The following is a 19,954-nucleotide window of genomic DNA, read 5'->3' as shown; positions in this document are numbered from 1 at the left end:
GTGACATAGGCCATAAAATACACACAGGCCTATGTATGGAGTGGAGAAATTAGAGATTTTCTGATTGCAGAAAAATGGCTTTGTCTGAGCTTTGGAGATGCATACTCAAGTCTTTGTGTGTGTGTGTGTGTGTGTGTGTGTGTGTGTGTGCTGTGTATCTACCTCTATAATGAAGTCTACAGATGTAAAATAACACTTCAAATGCATCAAATGCAACAGAAAACATTCGCAAAGGAGAAAACTATACCCATTTTCATTTATGAGACACAAGATGATCGAAACTGTGAGATGGCAATTTAAGAGTATCTTTCTTATCACACTGGCCATTGTTACCTGGCAATGTTGTAGCCTCTTGTTCTAGAAAACCCCTCTAATCAGGGCAATGGAGACAACTAGTCACCCTAAATAGTTATAATATTGTATGATATTCACCATGACCTTGACATGACGTAAAAAAAAAAATCTGTGTTATTTTTATTGGTGACAAGATCAGTTAAAAAATCAGCAATCAAAGAAATGCTAAATTTCTACATAAGATGAATGAGAATATTCTTTTAAAAAACTTCTTATCCAAGTTTCCTGGTCCTCTGAATTCTTTACACGGTTTTCTCTCTTTAACCATACACAGCCAGGTAGCCTTCTCTGGACTGGTCTGTACTGTTCACTGCATACTTCACCCTTTCGTTGTTTCCTTTTCTTCTTTTCTTTTGTGTGATAGAATCTCATGTAGTCCAGGCTGGTCGGGAACTTACTCAATAGCCAATGCTGGCCTTGAACTCACAATTCTGTTTCTAACAAGTGCCGGGATAGCAGGATTGCACCACCACACCCCATCCCCTGTTCTATCTTTGCCGAACATTCCTGCTTCCTTCAGTGATTCTGGGAAATTGTTTCTAGAACTCTCACATTTCAGTTCTCCACACTCCTTTTATTAATCTAAAGGAAGCACCCAGTCCAGATAAATATTTTTTATTGCAATACTACTGGTGTGCTTCTACCTTGGTTATTATAATTGATCAAAAAAGCCTGACATTTATCAAGCATTTAACGCACACCAGATCTGGGGCTAAGTACCTCATCTGCTTGATGTCAGCCTGTGAAGTTGGTGTGATCATTGTTCCCATTGTGTTGCTAAGAAAAGCTTCCTTCCGGCTCCACCAGCGCTATGGGCAGCAGCTTCTAAACACTTTTACTGGTCACTTTACAGTGGAAATAAACCAAACTGTCTCCTCTTAGCTTTGTCTCTGGAGGCTGGGAGTGATGCCACAGCTCTGTTAGAGTGGGGCCCAGGAAGGTCTCTTCTCTTTGCTTTAACTGTCCTCCTGGAGGCTCTGAGCATTTTTATTGGCACTTCTGGTCTAGCTGGGCATGGGCTGGCTTGTCCTGTTTTTGTAGAGAGGATTCTGTAAAGGAGAGACCCTTTCCACACGCACCCAAAGTATAGTCTCTCCTTCACATCTGCCTTTTTTCTTTAGTCTGTTGAAAATGCTTAGCAAGATTGGCCCAGCTAAAATATATTCATTTGCCTTGGTTTTCTTCTAATTATGCCCTTCATCTGAAGGTGAGGTTATTCCAGCGGTACCCAAGCTATACAACCTCATTCTGTTTTCCCGTTGTTTCGTGTCTATCCTGCCTGGCTGCTCAGTCAGGTTGTAAGAGACCTGTGCTCTTTTGTCTCTATAATGCAGACGTAACTCCAAATAGAAAACAAGGACAATGGCATGGTTTGAAACAGACTCTAGAGTTAACCCACATTTAAACTATGGCTTGTGATTGACAGGACCTAATTACCTTTCAAGTGAACCAGGCATAAAGGGGCTATTGTAGGTCACTCTACAGTGAGATGCTATCCTTAGCACAATGCTGAAAGCAGTGAGCTCTCCTGTCCTCCTGACCTTTAGTTTCTTACTTGGTGGTGGACTCATTCCCACCTTGTCCTGCTTTTCCGTGGCTCTGAGGGAAATTTACAGCAGTATGAATTCTAATGTTCAGACGACTCTCCGTATCTACAGGCTTTGCAGAAGTCCATGTGGTAAAAATTAGAAGTATTTGAAAAAAAAATTGCTAGTACTGTAGTGTAGTGATAGGAAGCTTGCTTATTACATACAAAGCCCAGAGTTTGAATTCCAATAACCGTTGCCTCCCTCCCACCCACAAATATTTAGCCACTACTACTCATCAACTACTCAGGAGCCTGAGATGGAAATATTGCAAGTTCAAGGCCACTTAGTGAGACTCCATGTCAGAATAAATACAAAAAAGCCTTAGGATATAGCTTTGGGGTGTGGGGTTTTCCTAGCATGTTAGAGGTTCAGGTCCAAGTAACACACACAGCCCACATACCTCTTATAAGTATATACAGCTGGCTTTTCTGGCTATAATTCCTCACACAGCACAATACAGCAAGCACAGCACAGCAACTTTTTACAAAGCATTTACATCATATTAGTTGCTATAAGCAATCTAGAAGTGCTTAAAAGTATATGCAGGGGTGAATCTGTAGCATGCACATACTAACCAGTCTTACACAAACGATCGAATACCTGCACTTTTGAGTTTCCATGGGGGTCCAAAGAACAACTGTGTCACCTCAGCCTATAACACATCGCCCAAGCAGTTCTTCCTGTGTATTGCTGGCAAGTGTCATTTCTCTAATTAGTTCTTTGGCATCACATTTTTCTGTTTCTGGGTGTGTTGGTCCAGTGAATTGATATTTTCACAGCTGTATGGAGAGAATGGGTTTGGATGAAAACATTAATGAGGATTCATGCTTGCTGACTAACTGGATTGTTAGCCTCCTCTTGCTTGTAAAACATTAAAGCCCTTCCTCCCCCATACATACTCCCTCTGCCCTAAATCTTTTGGCTCAATAAAGTAGAGTCTTTGGCTAGTGGCTAAAGTCTGCAGGTTAAACAGTTGACTAAGGGCGGTTGTCTTTTTTGCTGTTTTGCTTTTTAAAAGCATTTTAAGATTTATTTCTGTTATGTGTGTATGTTCTATCTGCATGTATATATTTGCATGCCAGAAGAGGGCATCTGACCTCAATGTAGATGGTTGTGAACCATGATGTGGCTGCTGGGAGTCGAACTCACGACCTCTGCAAGAGCAGTCAGTGCTTCTTAACTTCTGAGCCATTTCTTCAGCCCCCCCCCCTTTTTGTTTTGCTTTTAAAATTTTCTCCCTGTCTACATCTTGTGGAGCTCTAAAGCCTCAACTTATCCTTCAGGTGTGTTCTAGCGCAGAAAGTACCAGGTGTTGTCTTGACAAACTTGCCTGTGTAACCCTAGCTCTACTCAGTAGGGGTGAAAGGAGATCCGAGCAGCCAAGACAGAAACATCAGTGCTTCTCCTGACGCCACCTTCAGGGTTCTCCTTCTTGGATCCAAAGACAGGTCACTCTACATGAACCCGTGTGGCAAACCAGAGAAGATTCATACTGAACTTAAAAGAGGATAGGGAATAATTTAGGAAGACTTTACAGAGGAAAGCAACCCACGTTTAAACATCTGATTAGAAGAACTGTACGCAGAAAAGGTTGTCACAACCATCTTTCTGTGTCTGTTCCACCTTTTCCTAAAATGCTGGTTCTTTACTGCTAAGCACAGAACATTAAACTTAAGAGGCAAAGAGAAATTGAGCTGTAATGCTTTTTGTTGAGATACATATGTTAAAGGAAGGGAGGGAGGGAAGGAGGGAGGGAGGAAAGAAGGGAGGGAGGGAAGGAGGGAGGGAGAAAAGGTGGGAGGGAGGGGGTGTATGTATGCTGGGTATTGAACCTATGGCCTCCTGTCAAGTGTAGACAATCAGTCTACACTGAGATATTTTCAAATGGAGCTAAACCTAACTCTAGGAAAATGCTAATGCCTCTGATTTGTGACTCACTGCTGGTAAACCCATGTCCTAAGCTAAAGATGTAACTCTTATAAAGGACCCAATCATTTGAACCCTAACTGTCCAGCCTTTGAAGTATCAAAAAGGCCTTTTTTTTTTCTGCCTTGAGCATTTGGTTGCCCTGGAGATCAGTGACAATTTGAACCTTGAAATAATTAAGATTTCTTCGGGTGCTTAGACTAAGCTGGAAGCCAGTGCCTGGTGAGCTCCCTGGTGGCTTCTTCCTTTACTGAAGCTTGAATAGCATTTTGACATGGGGTTAGGAAGAAGCTAAACTTTCCTGCTGACTGTTGTGTGTGAGAAAGAGCCAGTTTCACTAGCTCCATACAGTGCAGTTATAGCTAGTACATCACTGATGGGCTGTCCGAGGTCTCCCGGGGTGGATGGAACTACTCACCTTCATTAGCTGACCTGGGACAGCAATGGTGCATCTACTTCCCCATTTCTTTGGATACTCTCTTCGGCTAGGATCTGATAAAAGGTAGAATAAAAGACTTCCACTTGAACTCTGCTTTGAGATGCGTGTGTTTCTGCTACTCTTAGGATAGGACTTACCCCCATTTGCTGCACTTGTCCTACATAAGCGGAGATCTCAACTTCAGAGATGCATCTCTCCGAATGGCCATTTGTATGTGGATTGAAAATGGCCTGAGCCAGTGGGTAAAGGACATGCCGTCAGGTGAAGGCCTGGTCTCATCCTTGCTCTGCACTTCACAGGCTGGGACCTCAGTATACCATGGAATGGCTGCCATAGTCATGAGGAGTGGACATTTCCCTCCTGAACATGCAGACAGCAGACGATAGGGACACCTTAGCATGGTGGGGAGGTTTCTATCCTGGTGACCAAAACGATTCAACATTCAGGGACTTGAAGTATCATCACAGGGCTGGGTGTGACTATTCTCTGCCCTCCATGACACATTGGTGGCTCGTCACTTCCTAAAAAACTATTCTCAGAGTCAGAGCGCTGACTCATGCTCCTCCCTCAAAGGCCTCAGGAAGCCCACACGACACTTTTTTTGGTGGTTTGGATACATGAGGAGATCAAGAGTGCAAACTCCTAACCCTTATGCTGGGTCCCTGCCTGAACTCTCATCCCTTCCCTTGTGTAGGCTCTAGCCACTCAAACCCTCAGAAAGCTCAACAGAAAACCTCCTCTGAAAACAGACCACAATGAAGGTGCTCAAAAAAGAACCGAAGGAGCTGAAAGGGGTTGCAACTCATGGGAAGAACAACATTATCAACCAACCAAACCCTCCAAAACTCCCATGGACTAAATCACCAACCATTGAGCACACATTGAAAGACCTATTAATCAACTACTAAACAACCCTGTCCTCTTTTGCCCATTTTAAAATTGAGTTGTCTTTTATTTTGAGTTCTTTTATATATTCTAGGTATAAATAAAACTATGATTATATATATACACACACACAATGAAGATTGAGAAAATGGCCAAGATGGTTCACAACTTTAATATCCATGGAACTTATTTAATATTTCCTGTAGATATCAGTTTATTTCTCCTCTTTCTTAATCTTCCTCCGGATCACTCTGCAAGCAACAGTTTTAATTGTGAGTCATTCTCCAGTATTGTACCCGTTCCCTAGACTACCCTTAATTCCAATCCTCACAGCCTTTCATTTTCCTGTCTCCATTTGCCCTCACAAATTTTTATTACCTAGGTCACCTTTCTCATTAAACAAATTGTGACTCCCAGAGGAATGGTTGGGAAATCTTCGTTTGGGTGTGCAAGTGGGCACACCAGCAGAAGGGCATCATAACAGCTCTGGTGGAGATCGCTGCTCCATCATACAAATACTCTATTATGCACAGGTGCCACATAACCTAGAACTGTGGTGAACCATGTAAGGTGTCCAGGGTTCAAAGTTTAAGGAGGCGCTATGCTTTCAGGTTTCATGTGTGGCAACCTTAGACTCTTCAGTGACTGCCTCCTTAAATTTTGAATGCCGGGCAGCTCAAGTGTCTCATTCTTCTTAAGTCCCAGCCCTGGCCACAACAAGGGTATAAGAAAGTTCGTGGTTATCATCTTTGTTGGAGAATGATCTCCACAGGGTCCCATAAACCTTGGCAAGGGTAGTCTTAAAACGAGCAGAGATGGCTCTTACATTCTTTAAAGGCTGAAAAAAAATCTAAAGAAGACTATTTCACAGCAAGTGAAAATTATATAAAACTCAAGTGTCCGTGCTGGCAAACGTTTTAATAACTTTTTTTGGAATGCAGCCATCCCCATTCCTTTCCACACTGTCTCCAGCTGCCTCCACGTCGGAACAGGGAAGCCTGGGTGTAAAGCCCAAACTAGCCTTTGTTCTGTGTTCTTTTACTAGAATTTCTCTGATAGTCAGAGCCAGTCCTCTTTCCATAATTTTTGAATGTCTCCCTGGATTACAGATAGAGAAGCACAGTTTATACCTGCTCTCATTCTCTCTCTCAGCTTCTGTTCTCTGTCTTTGTCTCCCTGTCTCTCTGCCTCAGTCTCTCTGTCTCTGTCTCCTTTCCAGGCTGACTGTAGGCTTGTTAGCCAGCCCTCTCTTGACAAAGCTGCAAGAGCCGCTTATTTTGTGCTCTGCCTATAACAGAATTAAGATTTTTCCACTGAAATTCAAAGGAATCTTTTTCAAGCCCTGTGAACCCAGACAGAATGCTCTCACCTCTTCAGACTTGGCCAGAGAGACAAAGCAGGGTCAGATCTGCGTCTCTTTGTCTCTGGCACATTTTCTCAGTTGGCTGTAAAAACCCTGGGAGGCCTTCCAGAGGTGGAGACAGAGAAAAGGATCCTGGGATCCTCCTCCTAGAGTTCTGTTCTGCTCTTCAGACTCCCTTTCTCTCCCTCCCTCCTTCCCCTCTCCCCCCCCCTCTCTCTTTCTCTCTCTCTCTTTCACACACACACACACACACACACACACACACACACACACACACACACACACACACGCACACACACACACACTTTTACCGGGCAGTTTATGTGTGGACCAGGAGGAATCCTGCTTCTGATTTGAGGGCAAGGAACATGGAACTGTGTTTTAAGTTGGAAAGATTCTTGGGGTTTTGAAGGTGTTTGGCTGATTTCTTCAGATTGTCTGACTTTGTACTCTTGACAGTAGGCCTGAGACAGGACTGAAAACCCAAAGACCCGTTCCAGTTCTGCTCTTAAAGAAATGACTTTTGATCTAGCTCAGGGTTTTGTTTACACTGAGTATAGCACACAAAGGCAAGCTGTGTGTGCATCCACTGGCTTCTGTCAGTAGCTCCGAACACAGTTTGCATGTGTAATTTTACATATTATAAATTACACATGCCCTCCTGATTCTCGAAGCTCATAGCCTATGACATCTGATTTACGTCCCTACCCTGAATTTGGGGTTGGGAGAACATTCTACTTCTCTCCAAAGCACCATCTTTAGGTTTGACTGGAGTTGAGCCTTATTTCTCTCCCTGAGAGCTAGTAAAGTCCCCATGCTCATCACGGGCTAAGACTCCAAGTCCACATACGTAGTGAAAAGCAAATACTCATTCCAGATGTGGTGGGACAAGCCTGTAATCTCATAATATCTAGGAGAATCGAGAATTTGAAGCCAGCCTGGACTACACAGTGAGATTCTATGTCAAACAAACACAAACACAGAGCAAGCAGACAAGCATTTGGTGGATGAGAGTGCTTGCTCTGTGCTGGGGGGGAGGGGCTATCTTTTTCATATTCATAATGGCTGTCCACAAGGCGGACGTAATCACCATTCCTACCAAATACTCAGAACGAGAAGTGACCCTATCCAGGTCTGGCTGCCTCTGAAGTTTATGTCCGGAGCCTTTGCTTACAAGTTCCTCTAGAAAGTTTTGATGCAACTCGCCCCTCTAACTTGGCAGGGTTCTGCTCTCTTATTAAATGTGCAAATGCTGAGCTGGTCAAGAATGGGGATCTTTCTTTAAATGTGAGCTGGGTGTGACCTTTGAGTGAAATGGGAGAATGGGGAACAATACCAGTTCTCAATGTGAAGGGTGTGTTGGCTGTTCAAATGGCTGGGGTTTCTTTTATGACTCAGCCAGCAAGGGGAAGAAACTAAACCCAAGGTCTGATTTTTTTTCTTTTTTTGAATTGCTGTAATTTAGAAGTACATTTACCACATTTTATAAGTAAGTAAGCAGGAACAATGTCCAAGGCAAACTGCACACACATCTGAGTCAGATTCTATAGCTGCTTCCTGGCCTTGCTGGAATGCCCATGAACCAATAACACAATTTAGAACTTTGCCATTTGAAAGTTTTTTTCAGGGTCTCCTAGAGCTCTGACCAACTGGCCCGGGCACAGGAACATGACTCGGTCCCTTCTCCTTGCAAAGTCATGCCTTTGTGACAAACTTTCATTTACAAGGTCCTGAGGCAGGAGAAAGGTCAGATCTTAATGTGGACTCAGAGTGCTGGCGAGCACTAGAAAAGTCTCCCTGCGAGGACAGCTTTGCTCCTTTTAGTCCACACAGAGTGTGACACAATGGAAGATAGGAACACAAAACTACCCCAGAGTCATGTAGTCCAGGCAGCCACAGGATGCTTGTCTTTCATACGAAAGCCCGGAGTCAACGAGCCCAACTGTGCGGTTCTCCTTTCATGGCCCTGGTGTGAATGAACAGCTTTAATTCTAGTGTGAGACTGGAGAACCCCTTATCAGCTACGTCAACTTGGTCTCACCCCTATACTTTAATAAGGAATCACTTTGTAAGTAGACCATGCTGAGTAGCTTAACTTCAGAGAGATTTAGCACCAAATTATAAATGGTGACACTTTAATAGCGAGCACAATGTGCCCCAAGAGCCAGCATGTAGGAGTTTGGCAGCTGGAGAGCCCCGTGGCTTCAGATTTTCCAGTTTGTGAACACTTCCACCAAGTAGGAACTCCTTAGGTTTGAAAATTTCTCCTCTAGAGCAAGGGAAAAGTTCATCTGAGTTCTAAATTGTTCAATAGAAAATGCATTATTTTTCTCTTTAGTGAAACTTAGGTTCTAGGGTCAGGATGGACCCCTTAGTTCTTTTTTAATGGTTACAAACCCAACAACAACACCACAATGGGGGTGTAGCTGTGTGTATGAGTGTGAGTGTGTATGTATGTGTGTGTGTTTATGTGTGAGTGTATGTGTGTGATTGTGTGTGTGTGTGTGAGTGTGAGTGTGTATGTGAGTGTGTGAGGGTGTGTGTATGAGTGACTGTGTGTATGTGTGTGAGTGTGTGTGTGTTTGTAAGTGTGACTGTGTATGTGAGTGTGTGTTTGTGAGTGTGACTGTGTGTGTGGGTATGTGTGTGAGTGTGTGAGTGTGACTGTGTGGGGAGTGTGTGTGTGTGTGTGTGTGTGTGTGTGTGTGTGTGTGTGTGTGTGTATGTGTGTGTGTAGCAAACATCATTATTACAGAGACTATATTTTCCAAATTTAAAAAAAGGGGATATGGGGGATCTTCTTACTTCAGAGGAAAGGGAAAAGAATATTTGAAAAAATGAATGACCCACGAAATCCAGAACAATAGTTTCAGTAGCTTCTAATCATGACAAGATGGGTAAAAGAATTCAGGTAAAATGCTGTAAATCTAATGCATTAGACACATCAGTAGTTATAGTGTGGCCCGGTGGATCATTCCTGTATTTCCAGTTCTTGGAAGGCTGAGGCAAGATTTCTTTATTTTGTTAAGATTTATATATTCATTGTATATAAGTACACTGCAACTGTCTTTAGACACACCAGAAGAGGGAACTAGATTTCATTACAGGTTGTGAGCCACCATGTGGTTGCTGGGATTTGAACTCAGGACCTCTGGAAGAGCAGTCAGTGCTCTTAACCACTGAGCCACTTCTCCACCCCACAAGAAGATTTTTAATTTTGGGCTAAACCTGAATTACAGAGTGAGATACTATTTTGAAAAAGAAGTTAGATACCCTAAGCTGAGAAATAGCATCATCACACAGCTGGCCTCTGTGCGACAATCTCACTGAACTGGTTGCTTGTTTGTTTTTTAATCAGTTTTGTGTGTTGTTGGCTTTGCCAAACCCTCGTGGCAGCTACCGTATTTAGGAAATGTGGCATGCCCCACTGTCTCAGCGGAGTCCTGCTCTTCAGGGCCACCCTGAAAGGCTCCCTTGTTTTCTGTGCTGGCTGTCTTCATTCTCGGAGCTTGGGGTGAGCCTGTAAACAGACTAGTCCAGCATCTGGGGTGATGCTGGCTTGGTTAGATCATCACTACAGTGTTGGGGTGTCTTACCAACTGACTGGAGGTGCAGGGAGGAACTGTGGAAGTGTTCTGAGCAAAGGTAACGTGGAAAGCTCTGTATACAACATGAATTTCAATCCACGCTTAGCCATGGTCTGAACACAATAAGAACTTCAATACAAACCATGGCCATGGCTTCCCGGTCTTGTCTGTTAATTTTCTTTGATAGACAGTCCAAAGGCAGCTCCAACCCAATTATACACCTTTGGCTTGGAATGAGAACACATTAAAGTTTAGTCTCATTTCCCAGACCTCCTTTGGCTGTGTTCTTCTGCACAGGGCATGACATGTCTCACCATACATGGTCATGTTGGGTAGCACCACATGATTAGAAGCAGAAAAGCCGCCAAAGCCAAAGTCTACAGCTGCGTTTCTCCTGGTTTCAACTCTTACATGCTCAGCACAGTGGATTCCATTGAGAGTTAAGAGCCCCAAATAGAAAGATATTCAACTGGCCTTAGCACCTGCTTTTCTAGGTGACTATAAACAAGTGTTTAATAAGAATGATCAGTAGAATTTGTTGTAGCTGAAGGCTATCTTCCATAAACTCAATCAGCCCCTCATTTATTTTCACTTTTTATTAGCATATATTTAATATCCAAAGTGATGTGTTTCATTATTTTTCTATAACAAATAGTGTTCTTTAACTGTATTTACCCCCTTCATTGCCCTTTCTTCTTCTTTCTCCCACTTCGATACCACTAAAGTCTCCCTTTTATTTTTCTATCCTCTATTCTCCCTAAATTTCATTATTTTAATATTTTATTAATTTATTTTTATTAATTTTTAAGTTGCTTACGAAGTCTCCCCTGAAATTTATCATGAGAGAAAACATGCGGAATGCGTCTTTGTCAGACTGGCCTGTTTCATTTAACATGATGAGATGCAGTTGCTTGGCATTGACCTGTAAATGACACAATTCTCCTCTCTTTGAGCTGCTCATTTTACGGGTGGATAAGGCCCTGGTCAGGTAAAGTTACTTGACTGAATTCACATCACCAGTATTGGGAAAACCCAGAATTAAAATCCGGGTCTCCATGTACTGTCTTCTCAACTAGAGAGCAGAATAAAATTTTAAATTTTTATGTCATCTGCCACATAGTAAATGTTCACTTTATGTCAGCAGATTCTGAGCATTGTGACTTTAGGACTTCTGGGGTACATAGATGCCTATGCACTGCACCAGCCAAGGAAGAGTTCACTGTGGAGTGTGTGTCTTTCTTCTATTCCTTCCCAGAGCATCAGTAACCTTGGTGGGTACATGGTTTGCCAGGTTTATCTGCCTTTCTCTGATTCATTCTGGCTTTCCTAGCATATCCTATCTTTATGAATTTTTTTTCCTCAGGGGATGGGGGTTTGGGGGAAGTGAGTGAGCTGAGGAAGAGTAAGAGGGGCAGGGGGATGATTGTTTGCATGTTTGTTTTGAGTATTCTTGTAATAGGCTTGTATGTATCACAGACTGGCCTAGCATTTGCTCTGTAGCTGAGGATGACCTTGGGTTTTTTTCTTTAATCCTGCTGCCTTTACTTCCCTGGTGAAGCAGAAGCTACCTGGTTTGAGCTGGTGCTGGAGATCAAACTGGAGGCTTTATGCATGCACGATGGGCGGGCACTCTGTTGACTGACTACAGTCTCCACTCCCTGCCTTCTGTGCTTTACAGGGCTGGCTTTTTCCCCTGCACTAGCATCCTCTGTTCATTAAGTACTTGGAGATGTCCTTTTAATCTGAGTGCAGCCAGGTTTTGTGTTCATTCCTCTCCCAGCCTAGTTTCTTTTCATCCTTCACTTGGCAGTTATTGCTCTTTCCTAAGGACTACAGGTCTACAACGAATGTAAAACAGCCAAAGGGATCCCTCCCGGTCTCTCAAGAGGATATTTCCCTTGTTCTTTTTCTCTCGTCAGAGCCAATATCAGACACAACCCAGCAGGCAGGACTAGATCTAGCCCAGGAAGAGCCAGTATTGTCTGGGCCGCAAAGAATGGAGTCAGAACTCCAGGCTCACGAGACAGCACTGGGAGGACCACTGAGACCTTTGGCTTTAACCCTTCATCTTGTAGAGAGGGAAACCAAGGCTGAGAGCAAGACACATAGTCTTGTCCAGGTCTGGACAGGCATCATTTTAGGAGTCAGAGCTGGTACTTGTTTGATCTCAGGCCAGCTTCCTGTTCTGTGGGAGAATATCAAACACTATTCTTGACCCATAGTGTGTGGAACTGAAGTGATGTTATTTAGAGCTTGAAGATTAGTGTTTAAGACTAAGATTGGGAGCCAATATGCCTGCAGCTCTATGATCTAGTACAAAATCCTTCACTTCTTTGTGTCTCTATTTCAAGGTGGGGATAATCATTTAACTCACTTTTAAGGCTGTTGAAAGGAAACAGATTTTTATACATTAAGTGTTAACATCTGTTTGCAAAGGTGTTTCCTTCCCCTTTAATTTAAGCATCCAATTGTAATATCTGGCGTGGCGTGAATGTTTTCCTCTGGTTCTCAAGCTCAGTTTGAACCATAATATTGTGTGACCTCTCAGGAAACAGTTTCCTCTAGGGGGTTCTCTGATGGAATAACAAATTGTGGGAGATATTCTCTAACCACTAGGCACCTTGGGAGACTTGGTACGGTCTGAGTAAACTTCTTGGAGAAGACGGGGTACCAGCTCTTGGGTGAAGCGAAGACTGTCCCATCACAAGAAAAGCCTCTTGGCCACGTGACTGCTGTGATTTCAGAGGCCATTTGCCATTTCATATTAGCCATCTCTTTCCCTCCTCCACTTTTTACTACTTCACATAAAATTTAAGCGATGCAGTTACTGCCAGGAGAACAGGAATTTTCCTGTTTTGTTTTACAACGCCTATTATAAAACTCTCCTGCACTTGCACAAAGTTGTTTACAAGCACGGTTGATGTGAGGCAGAGAGCAGCTCCGCTGTTTATGCAGTTGGTGATTTTTCCCTAATGACATAAGCAAATGTATATAAGCTCACAACCCTAAGCAAAGCTGGACCTCAGCGAGCCCTCGTCCAGCCATATGGGTCTCCTCTCTTGGCCACCCAAACATCTGCCTGCCTCTCCCATCCCAGGTACCACAGTAAGTCTTCTCTTACTTTTTTACTGTCCAGGACAAAGAGTTTTACCCACAGGCACTCTTGGGAACAATAATTTGTAATAAATGCCACTGAGGTATGTATTTCAAAGGACTTCATTTATATGCAAACTTACCTCACCCCCCAAACTATAGATATTTTATTTTAGTTGCTTTTTTTAACTTTATATAAAAACAGAGTGCATGTCATCCTTTAGGACTTTTTTTTAAAGCACTTTTTATTTCTGTTTGATTTTCATTGTTCTGTATGGCTGTAGTTATTTGTTTGTGCAAATACATCAATTTCCTCACGTATTTTCCAGCCGATGAATGTTTAGATATAAGCCCTCTTTCCATGAACTTTTACAAAATAAGTTGCTTGTAATGTAGGCTCCAAAATTTCTCTTTCCCAGAGGATTGGAATTGCTGAAACACAGGGTAAGTGAGTGGTGTGATTTGAGAGCTAGCTGTGACCTGGTTTGTTTGTAACATTGTATTGGTTAACCCTCACGCTCTCCAGGGATATAGGAAAGACGGGCCAGCATCCTCTCTGACACATGATGCTGGCCTTTAAACAGTGCTCCTCTATGGTCGGTTTGAAGAGCATTATCATATCTCCATGTTTTCATGGGTTATGTGTGTTCCTTTTTGTTTGAAATGCCTCAGCTGTTTGGTCCATTTTCTGCTCATGCTGCGTTTCTTGCTGATTCTCATGATTTAAATGATATACATCCTTAGCATTGTCTATTTTTTGTTTGCACATATTACTACTATTTTTTTTGGTTCTAAGTTATATTTTTTCTATTATCTTTTTTTTTTTGAGATTTCAACATATCATTTCCCTCTCCCCTTTCCTCCCTCCAAACCCTCCTTCCTCTCTTTCAAATTTATGACCTCTTTCCTATTAATATACATATATACATATGTATTTCTGAATATATACATACAACCTTCTCGGTCTGTATGTCATTTGTATATATGTTTCCAGGGCTGACTGGTATAGGTAACCAATTGGTGTGCTCTTACCCTACACACAGAACTTCAGGCAAATAAGGAATTCTGAGGGCATCGAAAAATAGTCTTCTGTAAAATTACCTTGCTACTATTCATATTCTCATTATAACTTGCTTTATGAGCGAAGGACAAAACCAGAAGCTGCAGCCATAAACAAAGAGAAAGGCAAGTATGAACTACAGTAGGCCGAGCTCAGAGAGATGCACTTGAAAACAAGCAGACTTGGGGGCCATGATGTGTGTGCTACAGCCAAATGTTTCTGGTGCTGCACAGGAATACACATATCTTCTTGATGACAGAATATATGGGTCTATTTACACAGTTGATTACTAGTTAACCAAATTATTGCCATGCAGAATGGGAATCCCATCTGAATATACGTTCTATTTTAAATAAAGCTACTTGAAAAAGGTGCCCCTGGAGGTCTGATCTGCAGCACTCATGTAAACTCTCCCTGAACTGAAGCCATTGCTGGCAATCGCCCGGGTGAGAGCACACGCAGCATAATTTTCACACTGAGACAAGTATAAAAAAACCCATAACAGTATTGGAATATCTTTTTATAATTTGCACACGCATAAGATCCCCCTTTGTGTGCCAAAATATCACCTAGGCGTAGATGAAAACAAAGTTCTTAGTCCATCACTCAGAAGCCCCAACGCTCAACACGTTCATTTCTGTGTCAAGAAGACAGCAGTAGATCTTTGCCTTTTTTATTCTTTCATCTGTTTACATTCTAAATGTTGCCCCCTTTCCCAGTCTCCCTCCAAGAGTTCTTCACCTCATCCCCTTTCCCTTTTCTCACCCCTTTCCTCCCCTTTCCTTGGGGCATTAAGTCTCTACATGATTAAGCACATCTCCCATGAGGCCAGACAAAGCAGTCTTCTGCTACATATGTGCTGGGGACACGGCCAGCCCATGTATGTAAGCATCTTCAATAAATGGTGCTAGTCTAACTGGTGGTTTGCTTGTAGAAGAAGCTAATTGATTAATATCTATCACCTTGTACAAAGCTCAAGTCCAACTGGATAAAGGACCTCAACGTAAATCCAGATGCACTGAATCTATTGGAAGAGAAAGTAGGAAAGAGCCTTGAACACAGGCACAAGGGAAAATCTCCTGAACAGAACATCAATGGCTCAGGCTCTAAGGTCAATAATTTACAAATAGGACCTCATGAAACTAAAAGGCACTTGTAAGGCAAAGGACATTGATAATAGGACAAAATGGTAGCCTATATATTGGGAAAAAATTTTCATTAACCCTACATCCCATAGAGGGCTAATATCTGAAATATATAAAGTACCCAAGAAGTCAGACTCCAGAAAACTAAATAACTCAATTTAAAAAAAAAAAGGAGAACAGAGCTAAATAGAGAATTCTCAATGGAGGAAGCTCGAACAGTCAAGAAATCCTTAAAGAAATTCTCATCACCCTTAGTCATGAGGGAAATGCAAATCAAAATGACCCTGAGGTTCCACCTTACACCAGTCAGAATGGCTAAGATCAAAAACTCAGGTAACAGCAGATACTGGCTAGAATGTAGATAAAGAGGAACATTTTTCCATTGTTGGTGGGATTACAAACTGGTACAACCACCCTGGAAAGCAGTCCAGCGGTTCCTCAGAAAATTGGACAGAGTTTGAGGACCCAGCTATACCACTCCTGGGTACCCAAAAGATGCTCCAACACACAACAAGGACACATGCTTCACTATGTCTATAGTAACCTTATTTGTAATAGACAGAAGCTGGAAACAACCCCGATGCCCCTCGACCAAAGAATGGTTACAGAAAATGTCATTCATGTACACAATGGAGTGCTAGTCAGCTATTAAGAACATCATGAATTTTGCAGATCTTTGCTTTCGAGCTCTGTGCCTGTCCATACGCTTCAATAGCCTGGCTGCTGTTCAAGCTCAGAGACAGGCTGCAGATACAGGTGAGAGCAAGTTCGGAAGCTCAGAGCATTGCTGCCAGTGATATCTTCCTTTAAAGCCATGTTTTCTTTGGTGCATAACAATGTATCTTACATATTAAATACCAAGATAGTCAAAATGCCGTCTAAGATAAACACATTTTCAGTAAGAAGCTTAATACATTGCTTTCCACATGCAATCCTCTAGCCCACTGGGATGCTTGATACTGTATGTAACGTAAGGCAGAGGTCCATTTTTGTCTCCTATATTAATATTCATTTCCAACGTTCATCTGCCATGCCACTTTCTGAATTAGTCCTGAGAGTCTGTGCATGCATGGTTCTCCTTCAAGCTCTCAGCACTATGTGCTGGGCTTTCTCCATCACCATGACAGTGTTGGAAGTCCTAGCGGCTTCCTCTCAGGGAATCATTGTTATTCTTGACCCCCCCCCCTCTCTCTCTCTCTCTCTCTCTCTCTCTCTCTCTCTCTCTCTCTCTCTCTTTCTCCCTCCCTCCCTCCCTCCCTCCCTTCCTCTCTCTCTCTCTCTCTCTATCTCTCTCCCTCCCTCCCTCCCTCCCTTCCTCCCCCCCCTGTAAATTATTATTAAAGCCCAATGTACCTACTGAAGAATATACCAACTGTGAAAAGTGAAAAGTATAATGGTCTAAGTATTTTACAAATTAAACACAATAACTTAATGAGCACCAAAGCAAGCAAATAAGACAGTCAGACGCTAGATTAGTGGTCCTCAACCTTCTTAATGCTGTGACCCTTTAGTGCCCATTTCCCCACATTGTGGTGACCCCAAACCATAAAATTATTTTTATTGCTACTTCATAACTGTGTTGCTACTGTTATGAATTGCCATGTAAATTTCTTTGTTTTCTGATAGTCTTAGGTGACTCCAGTGAAAGTCATTTGGTCCCCATGGAGGGAACAACCCACAGGTTGAGAACTTCTGCCCTGGAGTCTTCCTTGTTCTCTTTCTAGCTTTTTGTCCCTTTTCTTCTTCTTGCCACAAAGTAACTGGCCCTGCTTTCAAAGCTGTAGACTCATTTGAACTTTACATGGGTGAATCCCTATTTTGTAAGTCCCTTGTATTGTGTTTGTGAGATTCAGCCATATTGTTGCGGTGCATCTTCAGTTTATGTGTTCCCATGGCTACTTCCTATTTTAGTTCACCAATATCTGGCTTTTAAATCTATTCTTCCATTGAGTCATTTGGGTTTTTCTGCTCTGAGGGTATTTTGGATAGTGCTGGTCTGTTTCTGAGCAGCCCCAAGCCCTTACACAAGTGACTTTCTTCTTCCTGTCACACCCTATTCACATTAGTACTTAAGATCACAGCCATTTAAGTCTAGGTATATGTCCCTCCCTTTTATGAAGAGTTCTTGGAGACCCAGGATCTACCAAGTTCTCCTCTGCTGGACATCTGCAGACCTGTATCCTGTAAGCTGACCCCTTAAGTACCATACTCCAAAGGCTTTTTGGAAACAAAAGCAAAAATAAAAACAAAACAAAAGAACCCCAAATCAACCAATCAACCAACTAAACAGACAAACAAACAGAAAAACTGGGGGACTGGAGAGTTGGCTTAGTGGTTAAGAATAGTTGCTTTGCAAGCCTGAGGGTCTGAATTTGTATCCCAGCATCCATGTAAGAAAGCTGGGCTGGGCTTGTTAACTATCAACCTCCTTTCAGGTTCAATAGGAGACCTCATTACAAAGGAATACGGTGGGGAGTGACAGAAGATATGTGAAAATTCTCCTCTGGCACACACACATGCATTTGGAACACACACACACACACACAAGTGACAATTTCAACATAATTCTTTTCTAGCAAATATGAATTAACAGACTATAGCACTGGACTGTCACACCTGGCTGCAGGTCACAGCTCTTGAGGTCAGCTAAGTCCATGTAACAACATTCTTGTTTGTTTATTTGTTTGTTTGTTTATGTGTTCTTCTCTCAAATATTACATCCTGGCCACAGTTTCCTCCTCCTTCTCTCCTTTCAGGCGTCTGCCACTCTCCAGAACTTTTCCAGATCCAACTCCTCCTCTCTTTGCTTTCAGAAAAGATCAGGCCTCCCAGGGATATCAGTCAAACTGGAATAACAAGATGTAAGGCCAGGCACAAATCCTCATGTCAAGGCTAAACAAGGAAGCCCTGCAGGAGTAAAAGGGTCCCCAAAGCAGGCAAGTCAGAGACAGCCTCGGTCCCAGATTAGGAGTCCAACAAGAACACGAAGCTATATCTGCAAACATGTATGCAGAGGACCTGTGACTGACCCACACAGGTTCCCTGATTGCTGTTTCAGCCTCTGTATGCCCCTGTGAGCTCTGGTTAGATGATTCTGTGAGTTGTGTTTTTATGGTATCCTTGCCCACTCTGGCTCCCAACAATCCTCCCTTCCTTCTTCCTTTATATTCCCCAAGCTCCAATTAACGTTTGGCTGTGGGTCTCTGCATTTGATGTTGTGGGTCTCAGCATCTGACTCTGTCATCAGTTTCTTGATAAATCCTCTCTGATGACAATGACGTTAGGTTCCAGTCTACAGTCTACGAATATAACACATTATCATTTTATTGATGTTTTAAAAAACTAGTTGTGTTTAGTTTTATCCTAGGTCTCTGGGCTATTCACCTCTGGTTCCTGGTTATCTGGGCAGTGTTCCCTCTTGTGGCATAGGTCTTAAGTTGTACTAGTCATTGGCTAACCACTCCTACAAGTTCTGTGCCACCTTTACCCCAGCTCTTCTTACTGGTAGGACAAACTGGAGGTCAAAGGATCTATGGTTGAGTTGATGTCTCAATCCCACTGGTTGCCTTGCCTGGTTACAGAGGATGGTCAGTTCAGGCTCTGCATTTCCTATTGCTAGGAGCCTTTGCTAAGGCCACCTCATATGTTCCAGGAAGTTTCCACTACACTAGGTTTCTGCATCACCACCAAAAGACACCCTAATTCTAGTTCAGTTCCCAACCCCATCTGCCCCCCCCCCAGTAAACTCACAAAATCTATTAAATTGTTCTTTCCCTGACATATCCTCCAACTATCCTGCCTTGTGCTCTCCTTGTTACTTATCCTCTCTGGGTCTGTGGTTTGTAGCATGATTATCCTTTACTTTGTGGCTAATGCATGCTTGTGAGTACACACCATGTTTGTCTTTCTGGATATGACTTTCCTCATTCAGGATGATTTTTTTTCAAGTTTCATCCTCTTGGCTGCAAATTTCATGATACCAGTGTTTTTGCTTGTTTGTTTGCTTTAATTTTAAACACCTGAGTAATACTCCATTGTGTAAATGCACCACATTTTCTTTATCCATTCTTTCGGTTGAAGGACATCTAGGTTGTTTCCAATTTTAGGCTATTGTAAATAAAGCTGCTATGGTTGGGCAAGTTTCCTGTGGTAGGATGGAGTAAAGATTGGTATAACTTGGTCTTGATGTGGATCAACTCCCAGGTTCCTGAAAAACTACCATATTGACTTCTGAAGTGGTTGTACAAGTTTGCATTTCTACATCCTCATTAGCATGTGGTTTTGATCTAAGTCATTATGACAGGTATAAGTTGGAATCTCAAAGTAATTTTAACTTGTATTTTGCCTGATAGCTAAGGATGTTGAACTTCCTTCCCTTCCTTCCTTCCTTCCTTCCTTCCTTTTTTCCTTCCTTCCTTCCTTCCTTCCTTCTTTCCTTCCTTCCTTCCTTTCTTTCCTTTTCAGTTTGATTTTTGAGAGAGTAACTGGCTGTTCTGAAACTCTGTAGACCAGG

General features: G+C 42.5%; 1 protein-coding gene across 4 annotated transcripts in view; it reads left to right on the top strand.

Annotated features, from left to right (window-relative positions):
• Window positions 1-19,954, top strand: part of PLCE1 (phospholipase C epsilon 1) — a 283,791-nt gene that overhangs the window by 35,090 nt on the left and 228,747 nt on the right. The gene's annotated exons all lie outside the window — the stretch shown is intronic.

This window comes from Micromys minutus (assembly GCF_963924665.1).
Source record: "Micromys minutus genome assembly, chromosome: 2".
In the NCBI taxonomy this organism is placed as follows: Eukaryota; Metazoa; Chordata; class Mammalia; order Rodentia; family Muridae; genus Micromys; species Micromys minutus.
This window is presented reverse-complemented; position numbering and strand designations above follow the sequence as displayed.